Below are 24,462 nucleotides of genomic sequence, written 5' to 3'. Positions count from 1 at the left end.
AGAAAGCAAAATGGCCGTCTGAAGAAGCTTTACAAATAGCTAAGGAAAGAAGGGAAGTGAAAGGCAAGGAAGAAAGAGCAAGATACACTCAATTGAATGCAGAATTCCAGAGAATAGCTAGAAGAGATAAGAATGCCTTCTTAAATGAACAGTGCAAAGAAATAGAAGAAAACAATAGAATGGGGAGGATCAGAGATCTCTTCAAGAAAATTGGAGATATGAAGGGAATGTTTCATGCAAAGATGGGCATTATAAAGGACCAAAATGGCAGGGACTTAACAGAGGCAGAAATGATTAAGAAGAGATGGCAAGATTATGCAGAAGAATTATACAAAAAAGAGCTTAATGTCCCTGATAACCACAATGGAGTGGTCACTGACCTTGAGCCAGACATCCTGGAATGTGAAGTCAAATGGGCCTTAGGAAGTCTGAGCAACAACAAAGCTAGTTGAGGTGACAGTATTCCAGCTGAGCTATTCAAAATCTTAAAAGGCAATGCAGTAAAAGTGCTACACTCAATATGCCAGCAAATTTGGAAAACTCAGCAGTGGCCACAGGATTGGGAAAGGTCAGTTTACATTCCCATCCCAAAGAAGGGCAATGCCAAAGAATGTTCAAACTACCGCACCATTGCACTCATTTCACATGCTAGCAAAGTGATGCTCAAAATCCTACAAGCTAGGCTCCAGCAGTATGTGGACCGAGAACTACCAGAAGTACAGGCAGAATTTTGAAGAGGCAGAGGAACTAGAGTTCAAGTTGCCAACATACGCTGGATCATGGAGAAAGCTAGGGAGTTCCAGAAAAACATCTACTTCTGCTTCATTGACTATGCTAAAGCCTTTGATTGTGTGGATCACAACAAATTGTGGCAAGTTCTTAAAGAGATAGGAGTACCAGACCATCTTATTTGTCTCTTGAGAAACCTATTTCTCAAGCAACAGTGAGAACTGGAGACGGAATCACTGGTTGGTTCAAAATTGAGAAAGGAGTTCGGCAAGGCTGTATACTGTCGCTCTGCCTATTTAACTTATATGCAGAGCACATCATGTGAAAGGAGGGGCTGGATGAATCACCAGTTGGAATTAAGATTGCTGGGAGAAATATCAGCAACCTCAGATATGCAGATGATACCACTCTAATGGCAGAAAGTGAAGAGAAACTGAAGACCCTCTTGATGTGGGTAAAGGAGGAGAGTGCAAAAGATCGCTTGAAACTCAATATTAAGAAAACTGAGATCATGGCATCTGGCCCTCTCACTTCCTGGCAAATAGAAGGGGAAGAAATGGAGGTAGTGACAGATTTTATTTTCCTGGGCTCCAAGATCACTGCAGATGGGGGCTGCAGCCAAGAAATGAAAAGACACTTGCTCCTTGGGAGGAAAGCTATGGCAAATCTAGACAGCATACTAAAAAGCAGAGACATCACCCTGCCAACAAAAGTGTGTATAGTCAAGGCTGTGGTTTTCCCAGTTGCATTGTATGACTGTGAAAGTTGGACCATAAGGAAGGCTGAGCACCGAAGAATCGAGGCCTTTGAATTGTGGTGCTGGAGGAGACTCCTGCAAGTCCCTTGGACCACAAGGCGATCAAACTGGTCAGTCCTAGAGGAGATCAACCCTGATTGCTCTTTAGATGGCCAGATAGTGAAGATAAAACTCAAATACTTTGGCCACCTAATGAGAAGGAAGGACTCCCTGGAGAAGAGCCTAATGCTGGGAACAATTGACGGGAAAAGGAGAAGGGGGCGGCAGAGGATGAGGTTGTTAAATGGAGTCACTGAAGCAGTTGGGGTGAGCTTATGTGGACTCCGGGGGATGGTGGAGGACAGGAAGGCCAGGAGGAATGTTGTCCATGGGGTCGCGATGGGTCGGACGGGACTTCGCAACTAACAACAACATTTGGGTTGGCACTAGTTTTATTCCACTGTTTGAGACGGCTAGGTCTGATTTTTGATTGTTCTGTTTCTAAGTTTGTGTACCATCTTAGATGCCATTTGGGGGCATGAAGGTGATCCATAATTATTTTAATGCATGCAATTAAATAATTGTGTTTAGCTTTCATGTCATTATTTTGTATTGAATCTCAAAGTCCCTTTGTGAGCTAAAAGGAAGGGTAGAAATGTTCTTAAATAAATGGTTGAGTCACCTTGCCTCTCTTGCCCAAACCCTTCTTATAACACACACAGGCAGACAGGAGAGCGAGAGGGAGTGGGAGAAGTTTCTGTCCCAGTAGGAATGGAAAATCCTACTTCTCATTCAGCCTGAAGCATTAGGATTCTTAGAATACCCAAATGCAAACATGTTAATAGTACAGTATTAACAGTACAGATACAATAGTACCGTATCTAACACAGCAACCAAGATTCACAGATTCTGTCCAAACTTCTACACTCTGAAGAAATATTACTACTATTACTACTACTATTGGAGGTTGGTTGTAAGATTTTTTAAAGCCTTCAGAAGACTCTTAAACTCTGAAGAAATGCTAAGTATTATTTATTCTCCATCTCAAGCAAACTCCAGAAGGAGTGTCCATCCTTCTTCAATTCAGTGACACTTTTCAAAGACTCAAACTAATTCAGGACCCTGGAAAAACATCCAGCCAAAGTTTGGTTGCTGTCAAAGAAGGTTTCACCAGGATTGAGAGGGAGAGGGAAGAAAAGTCTTGATGTAATTGTTTCTCACAAATCACAGGAACAAGGCAACAGCGGATAAGTAGTTAACAAATGCTCATGTTATTTTGAGACATACCGAAAAGTATTTTGTTAACACACTTTTTAAAAAGTGTGTGTTCCAACCAAGGCCTTATGTAAACATGATGATTAAGATAAAAGAAATTATAGGCTTAACCCTGCGAAGAGTTACACCACTGTTTGATGCCGAATGCCTTTCCCCCCCTCTGTTGCCCCCCTCAAAAGTACTTGAAGTCCTTGGCTGGCAGTTTAATTACTGGGGTAATCCGATGGAGAAAGGGACGCGCTCCACGTTGACTCCCACTGACTAAATGCTTGCCTGGAACTGCAGCTGCACAAATGCCACTGTTCCTAAAAGGCAACAATAATCAATGCCTTGCTGCTTCTCGTTGCCGTTCTAACAACTCTTCCCAGGGCTTCCAGAAAGGCATGTTTTCATTGGTATTGTGCAAAAAGGAAACATGAACAGATAAGGGTCAACCTAGACATGATGGAGGAGGCTTAAGAAGCAACTCTGCCAAATTTTTTATCTTTTTTTTTAACATTTGGAAGCCTCCAAATATCAGGGGTGCACAAGTCAGCTAAGTTCTGAATTCCATCTTGAAGCTCATTCTGTCTTGTGCTGGATTGCATGCTTGCTTTGGTCTTGTTTGGCTTTTTTCGCACAAAAATGTGTGTGTTTACATGCATGTTTTCTAAAATGTAAGCCTCAGTTCACAAATGCTTTCAATTTTTCCATTTCATTAGAGAATAAATCTGCACATTTTTTTCAAGTGTGTCTCCATGTGTGTGTGTTTCGCTACAAACTCAGAAATGTTCAGACTTTGAATTTGAGTTCATTTCCCAGAGGAGTAAACAGAAACAAGTATATTCAAAATTGAGCTACAACAAATTCCTTATGGATCCCTACCAAATCCAATTATACTACCCTGTGGTCGGAGGAGAGATATTTGGTGCTTTCCCTGAAGACTTTGCTCACGAAATATCTCCTCTGGGAACCTAGCCCTTAAGATGTCCCTCCAGGTCTCCTCTACTACTCCAGCTCTGCATTTCCCCCTAAAATCAGGAGCTTTTTTTCTTTCATGTCATTCCAGTTTTTCTGTTTGCCTTCGGATCTCTTATCACCAACCATCTTCAAACTCTGAAGTTCCCTGTCTACTGGATTCTTAGAATAGTGTGATACAGAGCCCTGCTCAGCTTTCCAAACTCAATGGCTTCCCTAAGGGATACCCTCCATCTACTGTTTGGTCTCCCATGAGCACACCATCAATGCTCTCCACTGTTCCAGTCTGTGTGTCAAGTCCTCAAGTGTCATAGGAATTCCTTCTCTGACTGGCGGTAACCACATGTGCCTTGCTCAAAATAGCCAACTGGCATGCGAGGAATCCTAGTCCGAGCTGCAGATGCAGAATGGGCAGCAGCAGAACTGATGGCCGTGACGCAACTCCAAATATTGTTGACGCAGACAGAGAAGACGGCCGAGTGCGGGTCCTCCGTCGTGCCTGCCAGGAAGGCCACACAGAAGCTGAAAATACAGATTGCCTCAAATCAATCTTGCTTTGGAAAAAGACAATCTGAAAGCTCTTTGGAACCTGTTCAGAACTCATTTTGCATTCAAGCATCACTGACCTACGAGATTCAACAGAGAGACTTGCCTAGCATGGCAACAGCATTACTTAGTTTCATTATTATTTGAGATGTAAAAGGTCAAAGGCATTTCATTATCATTAGTTGGTAGGGTCATCGCCAATCCAGAAAATTTAATTGGCATAAGGAACAAAGTCCTACTGTACTTTGTAAGCGTTTGGACCAACAAAAAGACAGGCAAGTGGTTCCTAGATCAAGTGAAACCAGGACTTGCCTTAGAAGCAAAAATGACAAAACGGGATCTGCCACACTCCAGACACGCATCTTGGGAAGGCAAAAACTCCCTAGAAAAGGCAATCAGGCTAGGAAAATGGGAGACAGGAGACCATAATAAGGTCAACTCCTTCAACGAAGGCACAACCTTGAATTTAGAACAGCTGAGCAGGGATGTCATAGACTGGACTTTTTGGAGGGCTTTCATTCGTAAAGTCCCCCTATGTTGGAGACAATGTGATGGCACACAGCAACGAGCATTGGACCCATGTTTAGATGTAGTTTGTGATGTCCTGAGGCACTCTGTCGCATCCCTAAACTGGTGCCTTCAACCTGTGTAGATTATTATTATTATTATTATTATTATTATTATTATTATTATTATTATTAGAACATTTCTATGCCGCCCCTTGCCGAAGCCTCGGGGCGGCTTACAACACAATACAATAAAATACAATACAATACAATAATAACAATATAAAATTAAAATTAATAATATAAAATAAATAAAAAATATAAACGATATAAAAGAAGTTATAAAAGAAAAGTTATAAAAGAAAAGAAAAGATTACAGTCCCCATTGCCATGCTGCCGGCACCTAATGGGAGGCATAGGACGGAAGCTGGAGAAGGCTTCCTTGGAGGACAACAGCAAGCAAGGATTTTTTAGGGTAACATACACCATGAAAACAAGGATGGGGGAAAGAAGGAAGCATGGTCAAAAAGATCTTTGAAGGGAAAAGCAAAGCTAAGAGCTAGGCTATGCACTATGTAACAAATACACTGGGAAATTATTTACTATAGAAATCTGTTTTACTTTTTATCATACCCCTTTTCTCCAAGGATCTCAGGGAAGGATGGACCCTTTTACCCCCAAAAAGACCCTTGTGAATGAAGGTTAGAACATCTACCACCACAGTCCACTGGGCCTCCAGCTGGCTTGGTTCTGGGGTATCTACAAACTCACCACCTCCAGTGAGATCCTGTCCACCATGCCCTGTGATCTGATGGAGAGGCCATTCACTCTGTCCTGATATGGGCACATTCTAGGTTTCTGTGATCCACAAAGGGTCCTTCCTGTAACTGCATTCCAGTGGTGGGACTCTCATCTTCACAAAATTCTCCTCTTTTCTTTGTTTTTACTTTATCACCCCTTCTGTTTATACTTTCTGTTTCCACCATCTGCTTAAGACAATTGAGTTTAACCAGGCTTTTTATTAACCATGGAATATTAAACTAACTTAAATGTTTTAATTATCTGTCATGCTGTTCCTTTCCTTCCAGGTTTTAATTGTTTTCTAACTGCCTTAATTGTTAAATAGTATTCCATTGTATTTTATAATGTTGTTAGCCACCTTGAGTGCTCTTTTGCTTAGCAGGAGGGCTGGATATGAATTATCCTAATCAATAACAATTTATTAATTTTCACTTTTCACCTTGAGAGCCTTTGGCTCCTGGAGTGAATGTTGAGAATTGATCCAAATAGAGAAGATAGTCACCAAACAAAAGACCACCTGGTCAAGCAGGCAATACGTAATGGGAGTTTCATTATGATAAGGGATTGGCCTTAAAGAAATTCTGTGCATGAGCATACAAAGCTTTGGACTCTTGGTAGACTGAATGTTAACTGTGGGTGCACAGAATCTTATTTGACAGTTTAAGCTAGGAAACAGATGCAGGAGAAATTGCACTATCCCATAACACAGCTGTACATTATAAATGGATGACACATTTGTATCCCATCCCGGGAACTTTTCAGCAGTATCAACACCTCTAAAGTACAATTGATCCAAAAGTTTGAGTCTATCACCTGAAGCCTGATAATGGCTTTTTACCACACATGTTAATTAGGTTATCCATGCCACAATCTATGTGTTATCACCACCACTGGCTTACAAGAACTGATTTACAATCCTATTCACTACCGTATGGCTATATTCCCGCAAGATCACCCATGAAACATAATGACATAACCAATATGCTAGTCTTTGAAAAGCACAAGTTTCTTTGAGTTTTCTACATGAAGCATTACCTGTAGGCTCATTATTCTGTATTCAAGACTGCTTACAGGTTTTTTAGACCATGGTGTGAGCCCCCAGTTATGCTTCTGTTCTTAAAGTATATAAAAAGGTATAGAAAAGCTTTAAATAAATAAGTAATAAAGTGAACTTTGTGCAAGATTTTTCAGAGAAGCACAATGCAAAAGAAAATGCTTTTCCCCCTTGTGTAATCACACTGTTTTGCTCTACTATACTGCCACCAAGAGGTTGTAGAGCAGGAATGCGAGAAAAGCAATGCCCTTCATTTAGTGCTGAGTTGTTAATTCTGTGATGAAACTGTAATTAACAGCCTCAGGTAGAAAGGTGTTGTGTTGTTTTTGCTGCAACATAACTAGCATAACTACCACTCCAGAAATAGTCCCATCGGTGGTATCAATTGTGGTGTGAGTTTACACGTTCCTTATTCTTCCAAATAAAAATATCAGATGTTAATATAAGCAACGAGAGAATGCAAAGCTGATTTACAAAACACACTTTCTAAATATGGGATCCATTTCATGTTTTGCAAGGTGACTCTTCCTATGTAATGAAGTGGGCTTGGAAGGATAAAACAAGAAAAGACAGAAGGTTTGCAAGGCAATTTTTCAAGGAGCTAAACTTTTTCCCTCAATGACACTCCCAAACAGTGGTCATTTATCAATATGTGAAAGAGATTTATTGGAACTTGAATATTTCAATCCATGAGGGTAGGGAAGGAGTGAGGACCACAGGAAAGGTTTCAAAGCTATGCAAGGGCAACCTTGTAGAGTCCATGGGTCAGATCTGATACCCTGGTAAGTTCAGTCAATCTTCAGAGCAACAGTTGGACACTGATAAACTGCTACGCAAAGGTTTGCATGGTTTATAAAGCAACTTAAAGTCCCAAGCAAAAATCAAAGAAAATAGAAATGAATGTGGAGATGGGGAGGAAACAGAATTGTGCTTCCTGACCTTTATTATTATTCTGTCCCATTAATCATTTCCCATTTTGGAGGGCTGTGAATAAAAGCCCTCCAAAATGTCATATTGCAGAAATCCCTGCTTAGCTGTTTTAAGCTCAAGGCTATGGCTTCCTTCCTTTATGGAGTCCACCTGTCCCATATTTGGTGAGGGTCTTTGTGAGAAGCCTTTGGAAGCTGAAGTAGGCAATGCCCACCAAATCACCCCTGTCCACATGTTTACTGACACTCTCAAAGAATTCTAAAAGGTTGGTGGGCTAGGACTTGTCTTCGTGGAAGTCATGCTGATTCATTTCCACCAGAGTTTGTCCTACTATATACTTAGTAATTTAACCTTTAATAGCACTTCAACAAATTTACCTGGAACAGATGTTAAATTTGCCAGTCCCTAATTTTCTAGATCCCTTCAAAATGTTGTTATTTTAGCAATCCTCTGTGCTCTGGTACATGTTTTTGTTAGAAGATCAGCAATTCCATATTTGAGTTCTCTAAGAACTGTAGGAGATATACCACCAGAGCCCGATGATTTGTTAATTTTCAGATTGTCGATAAGGTTGAGAAGTCTATCCTTTGTCACTGCTGCTTCCCTCAATTCCTCAGACACCTTCCTGAAAATAACAGTTCTGGCACAAGTATCTGTTTTATATATTTGCAGTGAAAAGAGGTTTCCCACTATCCCCTTATCTTCCTTTAGTATGCCTTTAATTCCATTGTTGTCCAATTGTCCAACTTCTGTCCCAGCTGATTTCCTGATTCTGATAAATGTAAATATTTCTTTATTTTTGGCCTTCATGCTGTTAACAATATGTTCCCCAAAATGCCTTTTTGCAACCCTTCTTTTCTGTTTGCCTCTCATTTGCGCAACCTCGTGCTCCCTTCCATTTCCCTCATTTGAGCAAAAAGAGGAAAGCTTTCTTTCCCTTCGCATCGCCTCTTAGCCATACAGGTCACCACTTAGTGCTATCTTTTCCGAACTGTAGCATGCCTTCCAGTTGAGCTTCTGAGGAGCATGCATTTGAGTTCCCTCCAAGCATCCTGAAGGGTTTAAATGCTCTCAGCCCCACCCCCCTTCCAATTTCCTTTATATCAGTTCTCTCATTTTGGAGAGATTTCCTCTTCTTGAAGTCAAACGTGACTGTGCGGGGCTTTCTTGACAATTTTTCACTGGAAAATATATCCAATCTGATAGAACTGTGCTTGCTGTTTCCAGTTGGTATGGCAATATTTGCATCTTGAACATGGCTCTGGTTTAAATCCAAGATCGCTTCCCCTGTTGTTTGTTGGCTCCATGTCCAACTGTTCTAGAGCATGTAGGGCACTGAGAAATTTAACCTTTGGGAAGGCTGGCACATCCATTTATCCAGTCAATGTGGAGGTAACTGAAGAAACCTATCATTATAATCCTTTCTCATTTGGTAGCCTCCCTGAGTTCATTTTCCACCTCCAAATATGTAGGATGCACAATACAGCAATGGGAGGTATGGACAGATCGCATGTCATAGCCTGAAGAGTGTGTGCATAAGCTCTTGGGTTTCACAGCACCGACAGAGGGCTTCTCTCTTCCAAAGCCAGTACTGCACATGGGTAGCAAGCAAGGTGAGGAGACAACAAGCAGGTCTCCTGTGTGGAAGAAAAAATGATCATCCACACAGGAGGGTCCTAGAACTTCATGACAGTGAGATGTAGCAAGTTGCTGTGTTGAACAACTGCAGATGAATGCCAGGTATGTTGCCCCAGATTCGCAGAGCTCCATGTTTCTAGTCTAGCTTGGTTCGGAAGTATCGAAACTACCAACTTCTCAACCAGCTTTGCTCAACTAGGTGTCCTCCCGATGTTTTGGTCTTAGCTTTCATTGGTTCCATCCACTACGCCCAATGTCCAGGAAATAGGAGAGTTGTAAACACCTGGAGGGTACCAGGTTGGGGAAGGCTGTTCATTATGAATCTCCTTAGGTCTGCAAGTTTTGGGAGGAATGCCCTGCTCAATCTTCCACTGCTATCTGATGCTGGGCAGGTTGGGTAAGAAGCAGGCCTTCTCACCTATGGCAGCTTGTTGAGTTTTCTCCCCAGATAAGCTCTGCTCAACACCTTTCTCAGTTTTGCTCTTTCTCTCTCACACACAAACATGCACAGTTTCTAAGAGCAGTCATATATTCTTCATACAGAATAGCCTCTGAGGCATATCCTGGATAAATATTTCTTCTTGGCCATTTTCCAAATTATTATGTATGCTCCATGGATTTCATTAAACAGATTTATGCTTCATATTCTGATCTCTTAAGGTTTTCTGAGGTGCCTTGTTATTCTTCCAGGGATGGCGATGAAAGATGTTAAAGAATCAGTTAATCAATTACATGTGGAATGAGCCAAATGTGAGCAGACAGAGCTAGGAAAGGGGACTCTTGCAGCATGAAATGCGATCCTGGAGCAAATGCAAAATTGCAGTCAAAAGGAGAGATATCCTTAACTCCAAAATGTGAGAAGGGAGTAAGTTTGTCCCTTGGGGTTGGCAAGTTTCTGGGTGTTTAAGCACCTAAATGATAGGTACTGTTGGGAAAATTTGGATAAATCCTGTCAGAAAAACATTACTTCTGTGTGCTTTTGCATTGTGGGATCAAATCCTGTACTCCTTCTCAAACTAAGCTGTCGCTGTTTAAAATGGTCTTCATTCCCCACTCCTTTCTCTCACCTTTAGCTATAAGCTACAGTAGACAGGCCATTTAGTCCAAATATACATTGTAAATAATCATTGTTGGAATTCACAGTTTACAAGGAAGTATCTTTTGATAGCCCAAAGGGCTTCATGTGCCCTGGTCATTCAGAATGTCTAGAGTCTAGATAAGGTTATGCGTTCATGAATAGTTTCTCAGTAGCTTGAATTTACATGTCTAAGCAGACCTGGAGATGGGTTCAAGTTACTCAACTAAAGTGTCAATACACTGCAATCAGAAATATTGTAATCTTATTGTCTCTGTATGACTGACTGACATTCCTTTATCTGTTCTGTATGTGATGACCTCAGAATCTTATTGTAATGTCTGCATTTTGTCATCAATTGCCCTGTACCTGTGTACCTGTAAAATACTCTGCAATGGTATTGAAGCTTGGCAGCAGCAAGTTTACCTTTGCCTGCCCGGTAATGCATTATCGTGAGAGTCTACTGCGGGAACCTGAGTAATACAATAAAGCCAAGATGGTCTGGACGCTTGATCTTTCCCACGAACCCGAGTTTTATTTCCTCTTCTCAGATTGAGATTCCGGGATTCTGACAGTACAAAAAGAAGCAGAAGATCCACTGAACCTTTCTCTAATAGTGCATCATCCATACATACCAGAACACTTCTTACCATATCCTGGAACAACATACTTCCTTTATGATAACTAGGTTCAAAAGGAAAGGCTTGGTTTCAAGGACTTAGTTGGAGTTTCCAGTGAGCAGCTGCATCCCTAAAGATTATCTGCATGGGAAGAAAAATGTTGCTCTTTCCATATACTTAGAAGTGTGAATGTCTTTTAATTGTTATCTTAATACAGTTACCGGTCCTGGAAATAGCACATGCATTGCCCTGGGCAGGTTAGCATGAAATTCAATTTGTGCTAATCTGCCCAATGCCTAGAGAGTGTGAAATATACTGAATAATAGGAATTACCTTCATTCACCAGAATTATGCCTCTGCTTTTGCGGTTTGCTTTGTAGGACTGGTTTTTGAGTGTGTTCTATAGTATATTACATAAAAAAGACATTTAGGCCCAGCTGCCTGACTCTCTCACTCACCCGTTGGAGTTTCAAAAACACCAGGCTAATTCTAAAGAGCTACTACTCTGAAACTTGTCACTCAGGTAGTCTAAAACATGCTAATTGCTGAGAAGCTGTGAAGATTGGTCATTTAAGGCACAGTTGTATGCACTTTTAGACAGAAAGAGGTCAACGATTCCCAGCATGCCCCATATGCGGTAAACTTCTGTTTATGGCCAAACATGTATGGGATTGTACCTTTCAATATTAACCACCCTCTCTCTCTCTCTCTCTGTCACACACACACAGTTTTTAAAACCTTTTCCCCAAACAATTGCACTGATCTCACTGGAAGTAGGAAGACTTGTTTTATGTCTTTTGTTTTATTAATTTTTTGAATGTAAATTCCTTCAAAGCAAAGAATGCCATACAAAAAGAAGTGAAAATTTCCATACTGTAATTAAATAACCTACAAGAAGTATATATGAAATGCAGATCCATAAGAATCTTAATACTGCAACTATCAGTAAATACAATTCTGCATAAACTTCAGAAACAGTGGACAAAAATCAATGTGCTTATCTAACCCCGAATGGCATCTAAATATACCACCTGTTCAAGTTTTGAAAGCATTCTTAGATCCTCAAGCCATTGAACTATACAGTGTTGGAATGTCACTCTTCTGGCTGCCAAAAGGATGCAGAAAATCCACTGTGATCAGTTATATGCAGCAGATGAAATCTGGCAGACTCATATTCTAAGGCACCCTGATCTGGGGAAAAATCTGAAGTCCAAAGGGTAGATCAAGAATGTATTCCCCCAAATGATTACAGTTCTTCCAGGCTACTTGAGAGATGAAACTGGGCACACTCATAAACCAAGAAATTCTGATTACTAGAAAACTCAGAAAGGAGACCATGTCTGTCCTGGTCTACACAGACAGCAGAATGAAATGAAAGGCGGTGGCAATGATAGCAAAGATCACACGTCATCAGGGTTCAGGTGGACATTTTTAATGTCTGCCACTTTAAACCCATCCTGCCAGTAGAAAAACAGAGTCCCTGCACCCAGCATGCAATGTTAAAGAAAAAGAAGAAACTACTTATGCCTTTGCAACACCCAGGCTCATGGAAGTGCATAGGAAATTGGGGAAGGGAGGAAGACTCCATCATGCTCTCAGTGATGCTATCAGGAATCTGGTAAAGTCCAAATTATCCTCAGAATTGCTCTCAGCATTAAGAGCACTGTGCTTTTTTATGACTGGAAATGGCAGGGTGCCTTGTTTGCTAAGTCCAAATCCAAATCAAATAGTCAAGGATGGCTGGGGTGGCATCTGTCGTGTGTCATCTAAAAATCTGGTGGCTTTGAAAATACTGACATGGTGAACTCCCATTTTGTTTTTATTTAGCTCCTTAGGCCAGAAGGTTTTCCCAGCTCCTGGCCAATTAATTCTATCAGTATGATCAGCCAGCCTCTTCTCTAACTTTTTGAATGCGACCTGCCATGATAGCAAAGACCTGCTCCTTCTTAGCTGGGGCCAAAGTGACATTTCTAATTACCAGCCTGCCGTACGAATATTCAGTCACCCTGCTGAGGGGAAATCAAAGGGTGACTCAGAAGCGGGAGGGGAGAAAATATGAGATCAGCTGCTTTGGGTCTGTTGCCAGATGAGGGGGAGAGACGTTGTTTGAACTGGTTCCAGAGGTTATTAGGAGAACATGAAGCAAAGGAATCGTAACCCAGAATTGACTTGTACTCCACCATGTCTGCAGAGCTCCATGTTCAGGTACACTTAGACCTTTGAGCTAAATCCATTTCCATCTAAAGCAGCTGTCTATAATGGCAGCCAGCTCTACAGTGTAGGAACTTAGGATATTGCCTTAAACTAAGAACATTGGTTTATCCAACTAAGGAGTAAACTTCACATCCTTCAGATTACACATACCAGAGCTATAGATTCCAGGGCTGCCATTGTAAACTGCACTGTATTGGATGGTGACAGAGTTTTGGAATGAAAATAGGAAGGGGAGAAACTTAAATCAGGACAATCCCAGTCCCAGTTGAAATCATGCATGCTTAGCTTGCAGTAATTAACCCAACAATGTGTAGTTCGGCCCTCTGTGTTGCCTTCTGCAACTTACAATGTCTTCTCTGTGATTTCAAGCAGGAGTCTTTCCCAGCCCTCCCTAGAGAAGTTGGAGCCTGGATCCGTGCAATGCACGAGTTCTACCACTGAGCTATGGCTATATTCAGTAGCGCATAGGCTTTTCCAGGGGGCGGGGCGGCGTTGTCCTGCAATTGCTCCATGAAGATAACTCAGTGTCTTGCTTCATGCCCCCAGCTTCCATGACCAGTGAGAATCACTAAGGGACAACACTGTAACATGAACTGGCTAGTAAGTCTGGGAGACAGGGAAGGGTTAACTGTCATAAGTAAAAGGCTGGAAAACCCAAGGTTGCAAGAGTCAAGGCTCCGCTCTTGTTATGTATAGGGAAGAGATACTGCAAATTATGCCCAAGGACACAGGGGATGGCTGTGATTGGGGGGGGGGGGGCAAATGGTCTACACCTGGAGTCTCTCAGGGACCATCACCGAATGGGTCAGCTGCCTCAGGTTGGGGGGAATAAAGCCCAGGAATTGGGAGGTCTTTGGTTGGCTGTAATCTTCTTATCACTGCTCTCCAAATCCCCTTCCTTTTCCTCTCCCTGCTTTTTATCCGTTTAGCTGTTAAGTAACCACCACACCTACATTTTATCCTCTTAATAAAGGTATGTTTTCCCCAACGCTTGGGTTTGTTGTGTGCTGGATCTTGCATCTGGTCTAGGGTTCTAGGACCAAGGAGATTTTGAGCAGGATTTTTAGCTCAGTCGGCCATGGGAGTGGGGAATCCTGGTCGGCTTTCCACCACCAACACTATCTGGCTTCTTTTTTTTCTTGGGATGAACTTTCATTTAATTTATATGGCACCTTCAAATAATTTCTTTCTTTATTCTGTGTCATATCCTCAGAGGGAAATCCAGAACCCCTAAAGTGCTTCTGGACTCCTGCAACTCATGCAGTATGGCAACATTTGAGGATGCCAATGTATGATTACTTTGGGGACAAGTATTTTGCTTCTGGCTCAGTGAAGACAATAAAGGCAAGGGGGAGGACATTGACTTCTGAAGATGGCACTTAGCCCCTTTCAAGTCCTAAAAGTTCTTCCAATGACTGTTCAAAGGGGTGTCATGTGGTGGCCAAGTTCTCCAGTAGAGGCATTCTGGAACAGATAAGTTACCAAACAAAGCACTACTAAAACTTTGGTGCTTTTTATTCTGGGCCATTTTCCAGAGGATTTAAAATCTGAACTCTCTGCATCTCCAGATCCTTCTATGATTTTGATGACCTACTAGGAGAAAATAATTTCAGCTCGAAGGTTTTACTGTTCTGTGCTCTAAGTCTGCTAACTGAATTGGTCGAGTCTGGTCGATTTCTTTGATTGCTCAGGCTACACTTAGCCTGTGTTCATTGTACTGAGAAAGGGGACATGACAGTAAAATTTAAACAAAGTAGCTACCTAATCTGTTCTCCTTTGACTGGGCTTCAGAGCAGGATTTTGTGGTCTGCCATGGTGGAATGGATGAGTAGATTACTGTGTTAGTTTTGCAGAGCATACAGCCTGTGTTCAGCAAATTGAATTGTTCCTTTTGGCCTGTGAGCCATAGAGTGCTTTGAGTAGAGCATTCCTCTCCCTGTTTTGCAGGAACAAAGATAGTTTAACCAACAAACAGCGAAACTGCTGTCTGTAGAAAATGTATTAAGTTAGGATATATTATGGACTTTGTGGACAGATCCAGGGTGGAATATGTAGGATGGGCTTGGTATGGGTAGAAATAAGACAAGATTGAAAATGGCTTGCCAGGATGAGACCTAACCAGCAGAAGCCAAGGCCTTTTCTTTTAAATATCAGAGAAAATAAATATCATATACACCTCTTGTAGATTATCAGAGGGCACCAAATAATGTTTTCTTTTGCTGCAATATCAACTGATCTTTTTCTTTTTCTTTTCCTTTGCCCAACACCTCATCTTTTACTCACAGAGTCCACAATTTGTATATTATTTATTTGTTTACTTTTAATGTCTCCACATATCAAAGTCAATGCAAAGGGCTCCTTAATGTGGACTTTGGAACCACAATGGTATCTTGTAAAGAGCACTACTGAGAATGCTGCTGGACCTTAGGAAAATGAGGAAACTGAGTTGCAGAGGATATGTAGACACAAGCATGATAACAGTAAAACCAAAGAAAATGTCAAGTGAAATGTAATGGGAAAGGAACTTGGTGCAGCCAGAATTTTGTTGATTGGAAAGGAGTAATTGGAAACTTACAATCAGAAACCAAAGTACTATAGATGTGTTGGTTTGATTGCAGCAGCAAGAGCAAAATATATACTTTCATGCACCCTGAAATCTTCAGAGAAGACCCTACTGGTAATGACCTTCTTAGTGCTGGCCCCTTTCCTTGTCAGCCTTCTCTCACTTGTGCTTTGAGAGGCAGGAATGGTGGCAAAGATGAAATACCTTCTGAAAAAATGTCTGTTCACACAGAATTTCCCCGATGTGGAAGGGTTGATGGTGCCACCCTGTTTTGTATTCAAGATGTCACAGTGTTTTCAATTATTTCTTCTTTTACCTTCTTTTATTTATTTTTATACACTGCCCCATTCCCATAGACTCTGGGTGATTTACAAGGTGATAAACAACAGTTAATTTTCCAACTAAAAATAAGTATATGAAATCATTGGAGAACTAACCTGTTGGAAGAGATACATCTTTAACTCCTCCTTATTTTGTTTATTTATTTAAAATATTTATATGCCATCCTTCACTATTGTATCTCAGGGTGGCTTACAAGATTAAAACCAATAACCATAAAAACAATCAATAAAACAATACAATACAATTATCATCTTAAAGGTGGCAATCTGAGATACCTGACACATAGAGACATAGAAACTGAGCAAGTCAGAAGGGGTCTCCTGGGCTATCTAGTCTGACCTCCAGCTCCAGCCGGCTCTGCCAGTATCTCTCCCAGCAAGCCATTCAATAGCTTAGGGGCAACCGCTGAGAAAATTCTCTGACCTCCAGATTTTATTTGGATGCGCTATCTTTGAGTGGACCTCCTACATCTGTGACCTTAAATAGCCTCTGGTGGCCACAGGAGTCTTCTCCAAGGTTGGGGAAAAAACTCCAGCCATGGAGCTGGAGAACCAGGCCTGGATCCACATCTCTTCCACAAGCACCCACACAGGCACAGAACCAGCATGGAAAGGACCAATTCAGCTGCTTTTCCAAGACTGTAATACTGGGGAGAGCAGCAAGGAGGGGAGGAAACTCCAGCATATTTCCTTCCTGTCTGAAGAACCAGAATTAGGCAGCCCAATTTGGCTGACTTGTAAGCAATAGGAAGAGGAAGATGAAAATTGCCTCCATGCTTGGCCCATTCTTCAAAGGATACCGGAAATCCTCTGATTTCAGATGCTTATGCAAATTCCCATTATATTTCATCCTTAGAAATGTTGGCTTATTAAATAGCATAAAATGTATCACCAACTGATCCATCAATAATCAACAGAACCATTTTTCATTGTCCTAAATTCATGAAACATGTTTTGTGAGAGAGGGTCAGAATACACAGCGAGGGCCCCAGGGGTTGTGTTGTCTTGTACATTCCCCGAGGAAAGTGTTTTGTGTTTTGTTTTTGTTTTTCTCTTCCATTGCTCTTTCATTTACCGCTCATGTCATGCCGAAGGTGGAGCAAATAAAGAAGAATCCAGCAACCCTCCTCATTTTTTTCCTTCCTTTCTTTTTTTTTTCTCCCCTTTGGAGTCCTCTTTCTGCCATGCAATTATATAAAAAGCTATGTGCCCTTTCCTCTGAGTCACCAATGAAAGGGAGAATTGAATTACATTCCTACTGAATAAAAACTGATAAAACAAGACTGAGGCTATTTTCGTAATCAAGAAAGACATAATAATATCCCCCTTTTGTACAGGCACACAGAACAAAGAAAGGGGAGGGAAGGCACCTAAACACTGCCAGAAGGTAGCAGGTGCATCGCTCTGGAGTCTGAGTGGGCTGTCCACCTACAGAACTCCTGTTGAGAGGGTACACCAGGTCCACCCTGACTCAGAGGAGCCCCGGTCAAGTACTTTGGCAGCACCAGACTGTCCTTTCACATCCCTTGATGAGTCCCTTGAACAAAAGAGCTAAATGCAGCCATTTAGGCATCTGGACTTAATGGTCTTACAGCCTTCCTCCTCCTTTGTGGTTGGTAAGTGCCATCCAACCGTCTCGGACCGAGGGCAACCCTATGAATGGAAGTATTCCAGAATGTCCTGTCTTGGACAGCCCCGTGCTAAGTTCAGGGCTGTGGCTTCCTTCCAGGAGTCAATCCAACTCATAGTTGGTTCTTTTCCTTTAGACATCCGTACTGCATGGACAATCCATCCTGGACAATCCAGGGGCCTCATACAGGCTACCAGTCTCAGGAAGTGATGTACCGCTGGATCGTTTTGAGCCTGAAGCAGTCTGACGACCATGCACAAATGAGAATTTTGTTCCTGTTCACAAACTGTGAGAATGTGCCTCATTTGCAACTGCAAATGTGAATGCAGACGGGCTCATGGTTTGGGTGAAATGGTCATGCTTTTCCAAACTTGCATTCAAAGTGCAAACTTGTACATGTCCACATTTTTCTGAGTGCACATTTGCACAATCTTCTCTAAAATTCACATGTTCGCCCTTGAGCCTATGAAGGAAGTGCAGTTTTGGTTGAGAAAAATGTGCATGGTTAAAATTTTGCGTTTATCCTACAGGGAGCAAACCTGCTCTTTTAATAAGTGCATATTTTTCTTGATTGAAAAATACAGACTTTTCCTGATCAGGTTAAAAATGCTTTTGAAAATGTAAATGAAGTAAAATGAGCTTCAAGGAAGAATTTGGAGGATCAAATTGCTCCAAACACACACAGCTGCTGCTTCCAGTCCAGGAGTCCATGAGAAGTATTCACAACTATCAACCTGATCCTACAAGTCACTCCATCTCAAAAGTAACTAATTCCCCCACAAAAAAGGCAATTCTAGCTGGCTAGTAGAAGTGCTAAGAAGAAAGGCAGCCAGGCTCAAAATGTCACCAGACACCAAGCAAAGCAATGGTGTCATTAAATCTACTGGCAAAGTACCCTAATGGAAGTTTCCCAGGTAGTGTGAGATTCAGGGAATGAAAGCACAAAGTAGCACTTTGTGCAGCAAAGGATAGAGTCTTGTGGGGGTTCAACAAATCTTGACAAAATCTCAAGTCCTTTCTTCATAGGCAGGAACCACAACCCAGAAGCAAACTTCACGCTTTGCATGCATTTCCATTCCAAGTGACCACAGGTAAGGAAAGAAAGCTGTATTTTCAGCAGGACTTTGCTGAGCTTATTGTCAGTCTTAATAGTTATTCCTGGGCTGGACAAACGGATGCTCAGGTACTGTTTCTTCAAGTAGCAAGTCTTAAAACACCTGGGTACATTTCAGAGACTGCATTCTAGAGGCAGGTGCAGTCAAAACTATATTTTTATTACCTGTAACTAAGTCTTAGAAGAGGGATTTTCACCTTTTAGAACCGGACAAGAGAGAGAGTACAGGCCAGGAAACCACCAAATATTGGGGAAAGGGGAAAGTCCAAGAAAAGGGACCTGAAGGGTGGATATGATTTCCAGTGGTGAAGTTCTGAAGCCCACCTTGCAGATGCTCCTTCCCACATGAAGTGAGAGGTAATTGAGACTGGAGAATCTTGCCAGAAAACAAGACTGAAGTGTGACGAATGAAGAAGAAAACTTAGAGGAACACTGTGGAAAATTGTTTCCCATCCCACCTCCCCCCCCTCCCCCGTTCTCACTCTGAAATTTAACTCTTTCCCCCAGAGGAGTTAAGAAGGAAGCTAAACTCCTGAAATCCTCAGCTAATGTTTGGTAGTAAAGCCACACCAAGGACTCACTGAATCTGCTGCAGGGGCTTACAAGGTCCTTAAGAATTCCAGATCCAGGTTTTACTGCATGCATCAAAACATTCCCTTATACATCCTTCCCATTCTGCTCTTTTGCTCTGAATATTTACTGCCACTGAAGAAAGTTCAGCGCATACAGCATGAAAACCATGTCCTTTAATGGTGCTGACAGAGTACTTTACTTACCAAAAAAACCCTCAAAGCAGAGCAAATCCAAAGACTTGTGGCATGACTTTTAAACATCCAGCAGAGAACATAAAGGTTTGTGTGGTGAATGTTCCACAACTGGAAGGAGGCCTGAGAAAATTAAAGGTCCATGAGACAAGCTCCCTGTTTCCCCATGCGCACATTGCATAATTTACTCACATTTAGACTCGCTGCATGCAGAGCTGATTGCTGTGTGGACTGGGAAGCAGCAGAACACCTGGACTGAGGATTGTGGCTCACTCTCTTTGAAGGTTACTGGTTCTGGCTTGTTTTTCAGTGCAGGGACATAAGTCCCCGTGAGGCTGCCTGCAACCCTCCAAGTTACGTGCATCCTTCGCATGCGGAGGAGCGAAGGTCACCTCCATGCTGCTCCTGCCATGGCAAGCCCTGAGAATGAATCACAGAATCAGACTGTTGGAAGGGGCCTGGAAGGCCATCAGGTCCAAACCGCTGCTCAGTCAGGGCTCCCATGCAAATCCTAATCAAGCCTGACCCTGCTTAGCTTCTGAGATTAGGCCCTTCAGGCTGTATGGATGCCCGAGAACATGTCTCTTCACCACCTGCTTCCCACAGCCCAGCTCTGAGGTCATCCTGGCAGCCTCAGAGCCGCAGCCAGCATGGTTCTTCCCATGTGGTTGCAAGGGAAGCACAATTCTGTGAGGCTGGAGTTGGGAGTCTGATTTATCCTATGGCCATCTAGCCTCTGTTAATGGTCACAAGATTAGAAGCATAGAAACAGAGCGAGTCAGAAGGGGTCTCCCGGGCCATCTAGTCTGACCCCCAGCTCCAGCCGGCTCTGCTCACGACATGCCCACTGTGCTATCAACTATTTTTATGGGATTTTGGAATGCTGTGCTAATCTACCTTGGAACATGCCAAGTTCATAACCTTGGAAACTCTGCACTTGGAAACCTGGGAACCTTGGTGGTTGCTGTGACCGGGGATGGATAAGTAATTCTTGTTCAAGGAATTCAAGTTCAGTCAGGAGCTATCCAGCTCACACTTTGCAGATCTAACAGACTCAGACGAACTCTGTGGTCAAGTCTGCACATTTCTGAGCTTGCAGTGTGATTCACAGAACCCAATGTGTTGAAGAGCATGCATACCCTTGAAAAAGGCTAATGAAAAAATACGTCCTTTTGGAAAACGTGCATAGATATGCTTTACTGAATGGGAGAAAGATGTGTTGACTTCAAAGGTAGGCATCACTAATGCATATATTTGGGGAAATATGCACAGAAATGCTCATGCAAAATGAAAAGAAACCAAGTTCATAGTCCAGTATGGGATGAGTTGGAATGAGGTTCATGTTTTGAGAATTTTGGAAAGTTTGTATTTTGCAGATTTGCATGTCTCAAGCAATGACACACAGTCCAATATAAGTTACTCCAAATGATTTGGGAGTAATCATACCCACAAATGTATATGTAAAGTATGCATACTCCACAAAGTCCAGGACCAAGAATACTCTGCACTTTTTAAAAAGCCATATTCTCAAATTGATAGGCAAAAAGTATACTCACAGCAGTCTTCAAAATTTGCTCTGCACCTGTTCACCATTGGCAAAACAAGCCATTTAGAGCAAATCAACCCTATATAAGTTTACTTGCAGGTAAATCTCATAGGACTATATTTCCAAATTAGTGCCCACACACTGAAGCCTGAAATTCTCCATTTTGGCACAAGGATTTCTCCACAGCCGTTAAGAAAGACACTTGCTTTATTTAAAAACAGAAAGCTGAATTCTGGTCGTCTAATCCTCTTCTTGCCTAGTGTTGTTCTGGAGAGCAAAATGCATAATGCTTTCATGTTATCAGTTCTCTTGCTGTGACACATAGTATAGATAGTTGGGTGTTCTAAAATTTATTTTTATTGTAAGCCACTGAGAGAACATTGGGTGCTATATATAAACTACTGGAAATAAATGCAGTAACTATATGAACACAAATGAGAAAAGTTGATGTCTCATCCTGGCCAAGATAATTTTTGATTATCTTGGAATCCCTTGAGAGTTTTGTCCTAGCGGGAACTTCTAAATTTGTCATACAGCTTCCTGAGGTAATATTCATTCAAACATGAATTTGAATGTGTGGGGTGCATAGACCACAGTGAAATGTCGATACATCTTCCCAAAACTTGTTCTGCTTTCCTCCGAGTCAGATATATTCTCAATCAGGAATCATATATCTCTATCTCCACTGCGTTTTTATTCTCTACTGTTTGTGTCATTGGTTTTAATGTTTTGCATTTTGGTTTTTAATGGAATGTAGCTGCCAAGAGACCTTCCATTATTGGACAATTTAAACATGCATTATCAAAATATGTTTTAAAAATGGTTTTGCTTCAGAATTGCCTTTGGTGGCACTTCCTTTGGTGCCTTTGGTGGCAATTTTTTTTTGTAATAAGTTTTATTGGAAATTATAATCCTAAAAAACAAAACACTAAAAAAAATCAATCATCAAAAACATCGGGCCTGCTGGGTCAGCCCCCACATTTTTTTTTCCATTTATGATAACTTAAAAACATATTTAAATCTATACGAAGTCCTGTTTCTCTAGCCAATAATAAAAAGAGTCCCAAGTTTGATAGAAATCAGTATCTTCTTTCTCCTTCAGTGAGAAAGTCAATCTATCCATTTCTGCACAGTCCAAGATCTTTTTTAAAATCAGTTCATCGGTGGGTGGTTCTTCACTTTTCCAGTGTTGAGCAAATGCAATCCTCGCCGCAGTGATTACATGTAAAATCAGATACATTTCTTGTATACTAATGTCCACGGGTATAATGCCTAATAAGAAGACTTCAGGTTTAAAAACTAAAGGTTTCTGTAACGCCTTTGGTGGCAATTTGAGGGCCACCAAAGAAGCAAAAGTTGAGCCCAGGTTGCTGGGAAGGGGTCCATTGAATGACCTTGCAGAGCAAAGTTCCTCAAGGGGAATCTACAGCACAGGAGGCGTTTAGGTGTACGGGATCCAAATCAGAACACGGCAGACCATCTCTAAATCCTGAAAATGTGCAATGCCGTGCAAAATAACCATGCTTTGATTTAAGCCAGGAGAAGAGAAGTGGAAAAAGTGCTGAGGGTGGGACAATCTTCCCTTTCCTGTGATCAAAATTAATGGACTTCACTCCACTGGGGGTGAGGGGGCCGCCTTTCCCTTCAGCTCACTGGGCTGAAGGCACGCGTGATGCGGTTGAGTCATCAGCACTCAGTCTCCTTTGATGCTATCCCCCGCTATCCGTCAGACCAGCCACTTTCCTGCTCTGGATTGGATTTCATGCTTCCCATCCCGGCTCCTTGCAATTATCAAATAAACACCGCCACCGAATTTGACAGACTCAGCTACTGGCCTGTCAAAAAGCTCCACATTTTCTGTTACCTTGTTTCATCTCTTTATTCTCACTCCCTGACTTTGACACCTTGCCACCTGAAGGCTGCATTAATTATCCATGAAGCCTCTTTCCATTTGAATAAGCAGATTATCGGGCTCCCTGATTTAATGATGGATTTCTTGGCTGAGCTCAGAAGCAAGTCCATATAGACATCATTTAATTTCTCTCTACCTTGTTCTTGGACCCATCTGCATTTTTACCACCTGAGTGCAACATCAAGCAATGTGTGAATTGGGCCATCAAACGCTGCAGACTGAGTTTTCATGTCCCATCCATCTCAGCACAGTCACTAGAATCCTGACTAAGCTCTCATGGCAGGCAAAGAGTTCACAGAATGGAGCGTTCCTGCCCCACATTCCTGCCCCACATTTACTTCTGCCACTCCCTGCATGCCCCATCTGACCCTAGCTGTCCATCAGCCACCTGGCAGAATGCGAGATATGGTCAGTCAAGTTATATAGGAAGTAGAGAAACGGACAGAATCTGCTCCCCTGAATGGAGGAGTAATTTAGGAATACCTTAGTTGCACTTAGCCTCATTGAAAACAATGGACCAAGGGAATCAGGTCTCATCTTGAAGTCTTATTGTCTTCAGTGGGAAATAACAGCCATTAACTTTGTCTCAGTCTACTCAGTATTCATCTGGGGGTTTGATCCACTCAGCCACCCAGTCGAAGCAGATTTGGGAGATTACCAAGATGAAACAAGAGCACTTGTGAAAGAATGACATAAAGCTTATTCTTTACAAAGATGGAATATGGGTACGGAATACCCACATTCCACACAAAAAGCTTATAAGGGAAGCATTTGTTTCCAGAAGGATTCAGGGGACAAAAGTGCTTCTCTCTGTGGGATATAAATGGGTATTTTCATTTCTCTTTCCTACCCCTTAAACAAAATGCCTGCCTGGATCATGTAGGAATCTCTCCACCTCTGTTTCGTGAAGCTGTCAGTAAGATGCAGGGTAACCCCCTGTTCCTAGTAAGTGAGCAGGGGCAAAGCAACTCCAATAAGCAAAACCATTTCATTTCTCACAGGCATATAGCTCTTTTCTAAGGACTAAAATTGGAGAAGGAAGCTTGCAAAGGAGTTCCCTTTAGTGGCCTGTCCAATGAGTACAATGTTTCGGCGCCAGGTAAAGACCTTTTTATTTAAACATCATTTTAATTGTTAAAACATATGATCTGGCCAGGGCAACTTCTTCTTCCTTCTCTTTTCTCCTCCTATATTATTTATTTACTTATTTTATACTGATAATTTTAATTTTATATTTTTATGCTTGTAACTCAGTGTATTTTTTGTATTTTTGTATTTAATGGTAATTTATTATGTTCTATTGTATTTCAATGTATTTTATTGTGTTGTAAGCCGCCCCGAGGCTTCGGCAAGGGGCGGCATAGAAATGTTATAATGATGATGATGATGATGATGATGATGATGATGATGATGATGTTGTGCTCTGCATAAGACCCTGACATGGTCCCCCCAAAACTATTCTGGTTCATGGATAATATCAAAGTTCACTTCACTATCTATTGAGCCATTTC

General features: G+C 41.8%; 1 protein-coding gene across 1 annotated transcript in view; it reads right to left on the bottom strand.

Annotated features, from left to right (window-relative positions):
* LOC123035014 overlaps positions 1-19,907 on the bottom strand; it is a 74,365-nt gene extending 54,458 nt beyond the window's left edge. Inside the window, exon 1 of the mRNA XM_044452846.1 lies at positions 19,686-19,907. The gene's annotated coding sequence lies outside the window, so the exon portion shown is untranslated. The remainder of the gene's footprint in view (positions 1-19,685) is intronic.
* Positions 19,908-24,462: the final 4,555 nt, after the last annotated feature.

This window comes from Varanus komodoensis, unplaced genomic scaffold, assembly GCF_004798865.1.
Source record: "Varanus komodoensis strain SLA01 unplaced genomic scaffold, ASM479886v1 scaffold75, whole genome shotgun sequence".
Lineage (NCBI taxonomy): Eukaryota > Metazoa > Chordata > Lepidosauria > Squamata > Varanidae > Varanus > Varanus komodoensis.
The sequence above is the reverse complement of the archived record's forward strand: the minus strand, read 5'-3'. Positions and strand labels throughout refer to the sequence as shown.